Raw genomic sequence first — 9,722 nt, forward strand, 5'->3', positions numbered from 1 at the left:
TAATTTCAAACAAGCTGACTTCAGGCATTTAGAGGAACCGCTTTGATAGGTGAGAATTCAGGGCTTGGCAAGTAAAATAATGTATCTTTCAGCATTCAAGCAGCATTACTTGGAACCAAACTTAAGTTTATATTGATTACAGGGATGTCCCAGTAATGATGGGGAAAAAATTCAGAATTAGGAAATAAGGTAAATGACAAGAGAAAAGAAGTGCAAGAGCTCTTGCTCTTTGACCAGTATACAGATTAAGATATGAACCAAGGAAGTGGGGAATCTTTAGGCAGAATCTACTAACCTGAGGCTGATATATCCCATTGCATCTCAGTTCAGTTAGGTTGTAGCTGCTTTGTTCTAGCAATAGGATGAGAGACTGCTTCCAAACCCCAGTTCTTGGCAAAGGATTTTCTAATATTCTGTAGTCTCATCTTCTTTTGGTTAGGCTGGGAGAGATGTGGACTGGTAATTTACCTTTCAGCTTTATGAAGTCAAAAACTTAAATGTGAGTTAAAGAAGTGGAAAATTCTTTACAACTTAAAGAATTGTAAAATTTTTCTTTAAATTTTATTTAAGTGCTACCGTTTTACTTCAGTTCTTCTTTATTAACCGCTTTAATGCAAATTCAAAAATCAACACTTGAATACACAGTGCTTTCTAATGGGTATCCACAGGACAAATCAGACACATCTTCCCTTTATGCTCCGTGAACTGTATATAAAGGTTAAAAAAAAAAAATGGTGAATTTGGCACAATCAATCCTCTTTCTCTGATTTTCTATTTTCTTGTTTTTTTCCCCACATACCACATTAAGCACCCATCCAAAAGCATTACCAGAAAATTTACAATGTTCAAGAGTAACTTGCTTCTTTAATGCCATGAACCTTTAAAATATAGAAAGCTAAAGCTAGAAATTCAGGATAATTTCAGTCTAATGAACACTCAAGACCCAACCAGTCTTTGAGAACTGGTCAGTCTAAAAGCTTATCAAAAATCATTGGGTCCCATCTATTTATTATTGATGCTATCATCCAACATCTTAAGCATCTCCTAAAAGCAGGCTTAATTATGACAGAATGGGGTTATTAAATGTAAAGTATCAGAAAAGCTAAAACTAAAGCTAAAGCTAAAACTAAAAAATTGTATGAAACTTGTATCAAAAAATGTGATATAGAACAAAAGCACATAATGTGTTAATATGTATTTTAAAATATAACTTTACTATTTGCATTTAAATGCAAAAACATATGTTTATTAGAAATGGAAAACATAGAGAGAAAGAATATTAGAATGTTTAAGAATCAATAGAGGGGTTTTTTCGGTTATTGCTTTTGTTCCTCTTTCTTTTGTTTGTTTGTTTTAAATCCATTGACATGCCCAGGGCAAGAACTTGCAATGCAAACGTATGCAAAGAATTCCACTTCTAGAAAGCAACCTACGCTAGGCCTAATGTTTAAGAACAGCTTGAATTTTATAGACAAAGGGTGGCACAACTACTTTAATAAAGCTCACCCCTGCTGTTCTTGCTGATGGTACCTCCTGCAATGCATTAAACTTTCTCTGTGTGCCAAATAGCTGTGGTTTTAATCCACAATCATTAAAATACCAAGTTTTAAAAATCCTGCAGGCACAGAGCTTATAACTAAACAATAGGAAAAAAGAATAAAATGATGTTCCAAGGAGGAATCCAGTTATCTCGAAGATCATCATATGAACTTCTAAGCAGTTTGCTTGTGGACAAAAACAAAATCTTGGATTCTGTCAAAGAGTATGTAAAAAAACAGATTTTTTCCTGAATTGAGTTTTAATTTTTTGTTTTTATAAACATTCATTGTATGCACTTAAAATTAGCATGAAATTCTCATATTTGTTTGATAGAAAATTTTTTAAAAAGCAATAGAAGCTCTAATTTTCCCAGTTAGACAAAAAGTAAAAATTAGGGATAATATGGGTTGCAAAAGCAGATATAGAATTCATATTTCATAGTCACGCCAATATTTCAAATATAATCAATCTCAAGATTTTTTTTCTTGTATTTCAACTAATATGAATTTATTATCCATCACAAGTGACACCTTTTCCTTTTGTACAACCTAATTATGAACCCGTAAATAGTATCAGTTTAAACACTTACATGTGTATGACTGCCCCTATTTAGAATTACATATTGCATTTCAGTATGATAAAATATTTTTGATTATCTAACACTTATAGTGATTCAGTAACTGTACTTGTGGTGATCATCACTTGTAGGGCGTATAGATATTGAATTTTTACTCTGTAAATCTGAAACTTATATAATAAAAAATGGTTTGAAATGGTGGATCTCATGCAATTCTGTGCCCTCTGATGGATCCAAACATAAATAAGTAATGTATCTGATAGCTCAGTTGTTTAAGAATCTGCCTGCAATGCAGGAGACCCAGGTTCAATTCCTGGGTCAGCAAGATCTGCTGGAGAAGAGACAGGCTACCCACTCCAGTATTCTTGGGCTTCCCTTGTGGCTCGCCAGGGTGGTAAAGAATCTGCCTGCAAAGTGGGAGACCTGGGTTTGATCCCTGGATTGGGAAGATCCCCTGGAGAAGGGAAAGGCTACCCCTTCCAATGTTCTGGGCTGGAGAATTCCACAGACTGTATAGTCCATGGGGTCACAAAGGGTCAGACATGACTGAGTGACTTTCACCCCTTGTCTGTGAATACTGAGATACTGTTACTCCTGATAACAGGCTTTTGTACTACATCTCCCTATTCTTTGATTGAACCCTGTGTATTTTCTGTGCCATTGTGAACTAAAAAATAGATTTATTGTTGGAGCTATTATTTTGTAATGTATATTACATATTTTATTCATAAAAGATATATTTCAATATATTAGAAGTTAGTATCTTTCTTGAGTCCATTGCTTGTCTCCTCTTCACTTAGCTCTTCTGAGGTTTTATCTTGTTGCATCATCTGGGACATGTTCTTCTGCCTCCTCATTTTGGCCTAAGTTTTTATTTGTGTGTTTATGTATGTGGTAAGTTAGCTACCTTTCTCAGTCCTGAAGAAGTGGCCTTCTGTAGGAGAGACTTGGGCTCTGGAAGCATTTAGGCACCGTTTCTGTTGATGGGGCTTCCCTGGTGACTCAGCTGGTAAAGAATCTGCCTGGAATGCAGGAGACCCTGGTTTGTTCCCTGGGTTGGGAAGATCCCAGAAGACAGAGAAGAGAATGGCAACCCACTTCAGTATTCTTGCCTAGAGAATACCACGGACAGAGGAACCTGGCGGGGCTACAGAACGTGGGTCGCAAAGAGTTGCACAGGGATTTGAAAAGACCCTGATGCTGGGAAAGATCGAAGGCAGGAGGAGAAGGGGACAACAGAGGATGAGATGGCTGGATGAATTTGAGTAAACTCCTGGAGTTGGTGATGAACACGGAGGCCTGGTGTGCTGCAGTTCGTGGTGTCGCAAAGAGTCGGACGCAACTGAGTGACTGAACTGAACTGAACTGAACTGAGCAGCTAACACTTTCAGTTTCACTTTCTGCCGGCTGAGCTGGGCTGTTTCTCCAGGCTGGCTATTTAGATTGAGGCTGCCAGGCCTGGTGCTTATTGGCTGTTGGGAAGGACCAGGTGTTGACCACTGATGAGCAAGAGGAAGGATTCCAAGACAGCGGCCACCTCAGCGTCTTCCTTCAAAGGAGCTCCCAAATGAGGCTGCTGCTTGTGTGTTTGTCTCCAGGACAAGCTGTAGCTACTCCTTCCCTCTCAAGATCAGCAGGTAGGTCTGACCCCTGCTGCCATCAAATTACCACTTTTGCCCTAGGTCTCCATGAACATATATTGTGTGTATTTACATCCCATGGACGGAGGAGCCTGGTAGGCTGCAGTCCATGGGGTCGCAAAGAATCGGACACGACTGAGCATCTTCACTTTCACTTTTCACTTTCATGTATTGGGAGAAGGAAATGGTAACCCACTCCATGTTCTTGGCTGGAGAATCCCAGGGATAGGGGAGCCTGGTAGGTTGCTGTCTATGGGGTCACACAGAGTCGGACATGACTGAAGCGACTTAGCACAGCAGCACACACAAGAGAAAGGAAGTCTCTGCTTCCCCCAGCGCTGTGGGGCTCCTGAAGGTAAGCTCTACTAGCCTTTCCCTCACACTTGTCTGAATGGCTACCATAAACAATAACAAATACGAAGTCTTGGTGAGGATATGAAGAAAAGGGAATCCTCCTGCACTGTTGGTGGGAATGTAAGTTTTGCTTTCCAGCCACTGTAGAAAACTGTGAAGTTTCTCAAAATACGAATAATGAAAATACCTTGTGACCCAGTCCTTCCATTCTAGGGTATGTACTTGAAAAAACAAAAATGAAAAGCAAGAAAATCCTATGAATTGGTCGAGTCCTGCCCTGGGTCACACAGATGAGGCCTTACACCAAAGCCTCAGAAGCAGAGCCCAGAATCAAGTTATCTCTGAAGCTGACTGACCTACTTTGTAACCTTGGCAAAAGCCCCCTGAAAATCACTAACAAGCTTCCTGACTCTCAATTAAGCAAAGATGCCCCCTCCAGCAAACACCCTATAGTGCCCCAACTAATCACCTAACTCCAACTTTCCTGCAGGAATTTTCTTTGTCTTGAGGCTATAAAAATTGGCTATTAACCCATGAAAACTGTCCACTCTCCTTGGTCTGTCAGGAGGTTGGCCTGCTGGGCTCACAGTGCCCACTTTATCTCTGCTCTTTGTTTTTAATTAACTCACTTCTGAAATGCTCTATGTTTGGAAATTATTTTCAAACCTGTGCTCAGAGTACTTCAACGTAGTTCAAAAGATACATGCACCTCAATAGCAGTGTTATTTGCCAAGATACAGAAGCAACCTAAATGTCCATCAATAGGCAAATGAGTAAAGGTGTGGTATGTGTATATACACAGATATTATATATATATATATGATGGAATACTACTCAGCCATAAAAAAGAATAAAATTTTGCCATTTGCTGCAACATGAATGGACTTGGAGGGCATTATGCTTAGTGAAATAACATGGACAGAGGAGGAAAAATACTGTATAATATCACTTAAATGTGGAATCTAAAAAATGCAGCAAACTAGTGAATATAACAAAAAAAAAACTAAAAATAGATACAGAGAACAAACTAGGGGTTACCAGTGGGAAGGGGGAGAGGGGTAATACAGGAATAGAGTAAGAGGTACAAACCAGTTGGTATAAAATAAGCTACAAGGATGTGTTTAAAACATGGAGAATACAGCCAATATTTTATAACAACTATAAATGTAGTATAACATTTAAAAATTGTGAATCACTATATTGTACACCAATAACATATTGTACAGCAACTATACTTAAATTATTTTTAAAAGTTAGTACTTTTTAAAAGTATTGTTATTTAGGAACCATGAAAGCTACTGAAATGATTACTTTATATAAAAATACAGTCCATTGTCTCACTCCTGTGTTCTTGCCTGGGAAATCCCATGGATATGTGGGCTCGGTCCATGGGGTCACAAAAAAGTCAGACATGACTTAGCAACTAAACAACAACAAATTATTCCAAGGAACAGTCTTAAAGAGCAATAATAATTTTCTTACAGTATATATAAAAATGATAATTTTATTTTAATATATTATTGATAGGGAAAAATTGTACCCTAAAAATTATAATTTTGTAAATGGATTGAAATATCCTTTGTGTAGTTTAAAATAACATTGGATGGAATCTCATGAAAATTACAAGCCTTAAAGATTTAATATCCTTTCATCTTGGCCAGTACCTCTTGGTTTTTTTTGTCTTTTCTGTTTCCATTCAATGAAGAAGCAAGTGATCACAATGAACTTTAGACAGTTCTTTATTTGCCTAGGACTCATGAAGGAAATGGCAACCCACTCCAGTGTTCTTGCCTGGAGATTCCCAGGGACGGTGGAGCCTGATGGGCTGCACTATGGGGTCGCACAGAGTCAGACATGACTGAAGCAACTTGGCAGCAGCAGAAGCAGCAGCAGCATGATTTGAGAATTATTGACTTCGAGATGAAAATCTTATCAGGTTCCAGTTGCATGTGAAATAGAGCAAGATTGACCTTTATTGAAATTTAGTCCCAAAATAACAAATCCCATTAGCATCAGAATCTCTTTGCTCTTCCTATTCTTATTTTCCCTCTGCTTAGGGTAAAAGCAAAGTGATCCTTTCTTCACATTCAAGGTTTATGTAGTTATCAGAGTAACAGATAACATGACATCAGAGTTATTATTGCTTCAAAAATCTGACAAACTATTTTTTTAGGGAATAATGATGAGATAGAATTAACAAAAAAGAATTTGTAATATGAAGGCATTAAAAAATCATACTGAGACCTCAATGTAAGTTAGAAAAAAACCCCTCATTTCATTAGCTACAATATTAACAGACTTCACACATAGTCTGCACTTATGTATTGTGTTTTAAATTCTTAGTATTTATTTAACACTTTTCTGCATAATGGAGAAACCAAGGGCCTGAAGGTTTTCATGAGTATGCAAGTATGCTAGTTTACAGTAAGAACAGGAAAACTCAAGACCATAGGGAACAGTGGAAAAAGCAAGAAAATTAATACTATGAATGGGACACATTTTATGTATTTAATTTTAAAAATATTTTAAGATGGTATGTTGCATTTTCATTTTTATTCAGTTGAAGATTTTTTTGTTTGTTTTTGGCCACGTGGCATGTGGGATCTTAGTTCTCCTGACCAGGGATCAAACTTGCACGTCCTGCATTGAAAGCACAGAATCTTAACCACTGGACCACCAGGGAAGTCCCAAATGGGACACATTTTACAAAAAGCTTATTATAAGTAGAATGCAAAAGTTTATAATGTTTATAACCTGGCTTGAGAACAAAAATAAATGGAGATAGACAGTAGCTGGTTATTTTACTAAAACCCAAGTCAAGGAAGTTGTCCAGAGAGAACAAAATCATGTCACAGGGAGAAAATAAAATCACAATTTATAAATTAGTGCCTCAGCAGGTGGAATCCAGACCAGAGAGTATGTGTGCTTGAATCTTTGATCTCCCACCTGTTAGTTGGATACCTCTGGGAATGTCATTTCACACCTCTTATGCTAACAATGGTGATGATAATAGTAGCAGTACTTTCTCATAGGATCATTTGAAGATCAAATGAATTAAGATCTGTGAAGTGTTAAAACATCCGATCCTTGTAGGCATTAAATGGTTTATTGTTATTAGTGGGTGAAGAAAAAATGAAAAAAATAGCTAATGAGAACAGGGATGAATAGTTAAAGTATTGGCAAATTTTAAGCAACAACATGGGCAGAACATATCCATTGTTTTTGCTTCATCTAAAAATCACATTTACAATAATATATTCAGAACAATTTGAAAAACATATCTATAATAGATTAAAGGTGAGATTATTTAGTTCCATTCTTATAGTATATGCAGATTAGAGTTACAGGAAAATTTATTACAAACATATTTCAAGGATCTTCAAATTTTGGAAAGCTTATGAGTATACATCTCCTCTCCTATATCCATTAGCCTTGTTACATATTTTCTTTTCTTTGTTTCTCAATTTATTTTGGATTTTGAACACACTTTAATCTCCAAATTATTTCAACATTTCACACTAAAATGTTATTTTTTCCTAAAGAGTGCCCTCAAGATGTATTTTATATTATTTAAGTATTGCCTAGGTTTTATTTTGGTCAATCATAGGTGATACCAAAAGTTAACTTTAGGTTATTATATAGTCTGCTCCAAAAGTGTATCAGGTAGATTGAACCTACTGGGTTACAGTTCTTTGGTTTTTTAGTGGGAGCTTTAGTTGCATCAACATTCATTAGTTTTCATACAGAATAACCAATTCCCTGGAACAGTTTTAATATAAATTTTCCCTATTTTATAATTTCACATTATGATCTGCATCATTTAAACCAAGTATAAATAAAGCAACTGTTCTGAACAAAGCAGACAAAGGAAGCAGTTGCCTAGCAACAGAAATCACAGAACAGATCCTGAACTCCTACTCAGATGGAAGCTTCCTACCCCAGCCCCGTGGTGAAAACATTTCTTAGGATCTATTCTCTCACCGTACATGCCCCTCACATTGGGAGAAGAAGCACCTTTTGGTCCTGCTATTAGATGGAATTGGAAATTAATGGGCTTCACTAGAGTTTGTACCATTTTCTTTGAGGTTCATGAATTACTATATTGGAAATGATGAATAAGTTACATGCCTGACATGCTCTTACTTTTGTTTTAGAGCTGAGTGACTGTGTACCTGAGAATTATTCTCAATGCTCAAGGGATGACCATATGGGCTGAGATGGAGATTAAAATGCATCTGAATCTGTGTGTGAACAAATCCAAAACAAGCACTGGGGCAGCCTAGAAACCAAATCAGCTTGATGCACCCTTATTGGAAATGCTGCTGTATACAGCTCTGAGAATTGTGTATGAGGCTTTGTGATCCCATGCAAATTACAACTAATTTAGGTTTTAATTCATATCATAATTTCCTGTGTTTGGGCAAAGGAATCTTCAAAAATGATGACAGATTTTGTTTTCTTGCCTTGCGTGTATGTGTGTGTTTTAAATTTCTCCCTTAAATTGGTATATTAAGAAAGACCAGTATATTTTAAATTATTTTGAGATTGTTAAGATTTTTTTTTTCCTCATAGATGTCAAGTGCACATTATTGAACTGGATATATCTTAATTTCTGTTTCTTTGTATGATATTACCATTGGCCTTTGTAAGTCCACTGCATTTAAAATATTTACTTAGCTAGCAATATTTTTTTGAGTGCCAACTATATGTCTAGGGCTTCCCTGGTGGCTCAGAGGGTACAGTGTCTGACTGCAATGCAGGAGGCCTTGGTTTGATCCTTAGATCAGGAAGATCCCCTGGAGAAGGAAATGGCAACCAACTCTAGTACTCTTGCCTGGAGAATCCCACAGACAGAGGAGCCTAGTAGGCTACAGTCTATGGGGTCGCAAAGAGTCAGACATGACTGAGCGACTTCACTATATGTCTAGTCATGTCTCATGAATAAGTCAAGCCTGGTCACTGATGCTAAATCTACGGGTCAATTCATGTAATAGTTTCAGGATGGATGAGGCTGGAATGCCCTCCCAAGTGGGCAAATGAAAACTAATTCAAGCCAAAAGTACCAACCTGAATGGAATATAAATGAAAAAGATCATTACAGATGTGGCATGAAATGTAAAGGGAGGTCGTATGAGACCACAGACAAAAGAGGCAGACAGCAGAACAGGAGCCAAAGCGTTTACAGAAACATAAAGAGAGTGTAAAGTGTAATGAGGGCTATGGTTGAGGACCCAGACCTTGGACCAAGTAGTCGATTTTTAGTGAGGACTGTCTGTGTGGATATGGTGGTGGGCCAACTTGGTGGCTGAAATACTATGTTCCAGTCATGCCAGGCATTGTGCTCCAGGTTTCAAAGATCAAGGGAGTAAAGAAAGGAACTATGGTTACTGCTCTCAAGAGTTCATAATTAAACAGAAGATGAACATGTAAATGAGTGATTCCTATGGAATACAGAAAGCTCAAGAACAGAGATGTTCCCAAGGTATATTGCAAAAGAAAAAGGAGTGGGGGGAATAACACTGCAGAGGGGAGGGGTAGTCAGAATATGATTTGCTTACATAGACAGCACTTTCTATTCATTCCAGAATAGTTAAATTCACCTTGATGGAAAG

The sequence above is a fragment of the Capra hircus genome, chromosome 2 (assembly GCF_001704415.2).
Source record: "Capra hircus breed San Clemente chromosome 2, ASM170441v1, whole genome shotgun sequence".
Taxonomy (NCBI): domain Eukaryota; kingdom Metazoa; phylum Chordata; class Mammalia; order Artiodactyla; family Bovidae; genus Capra; species Capra hircus.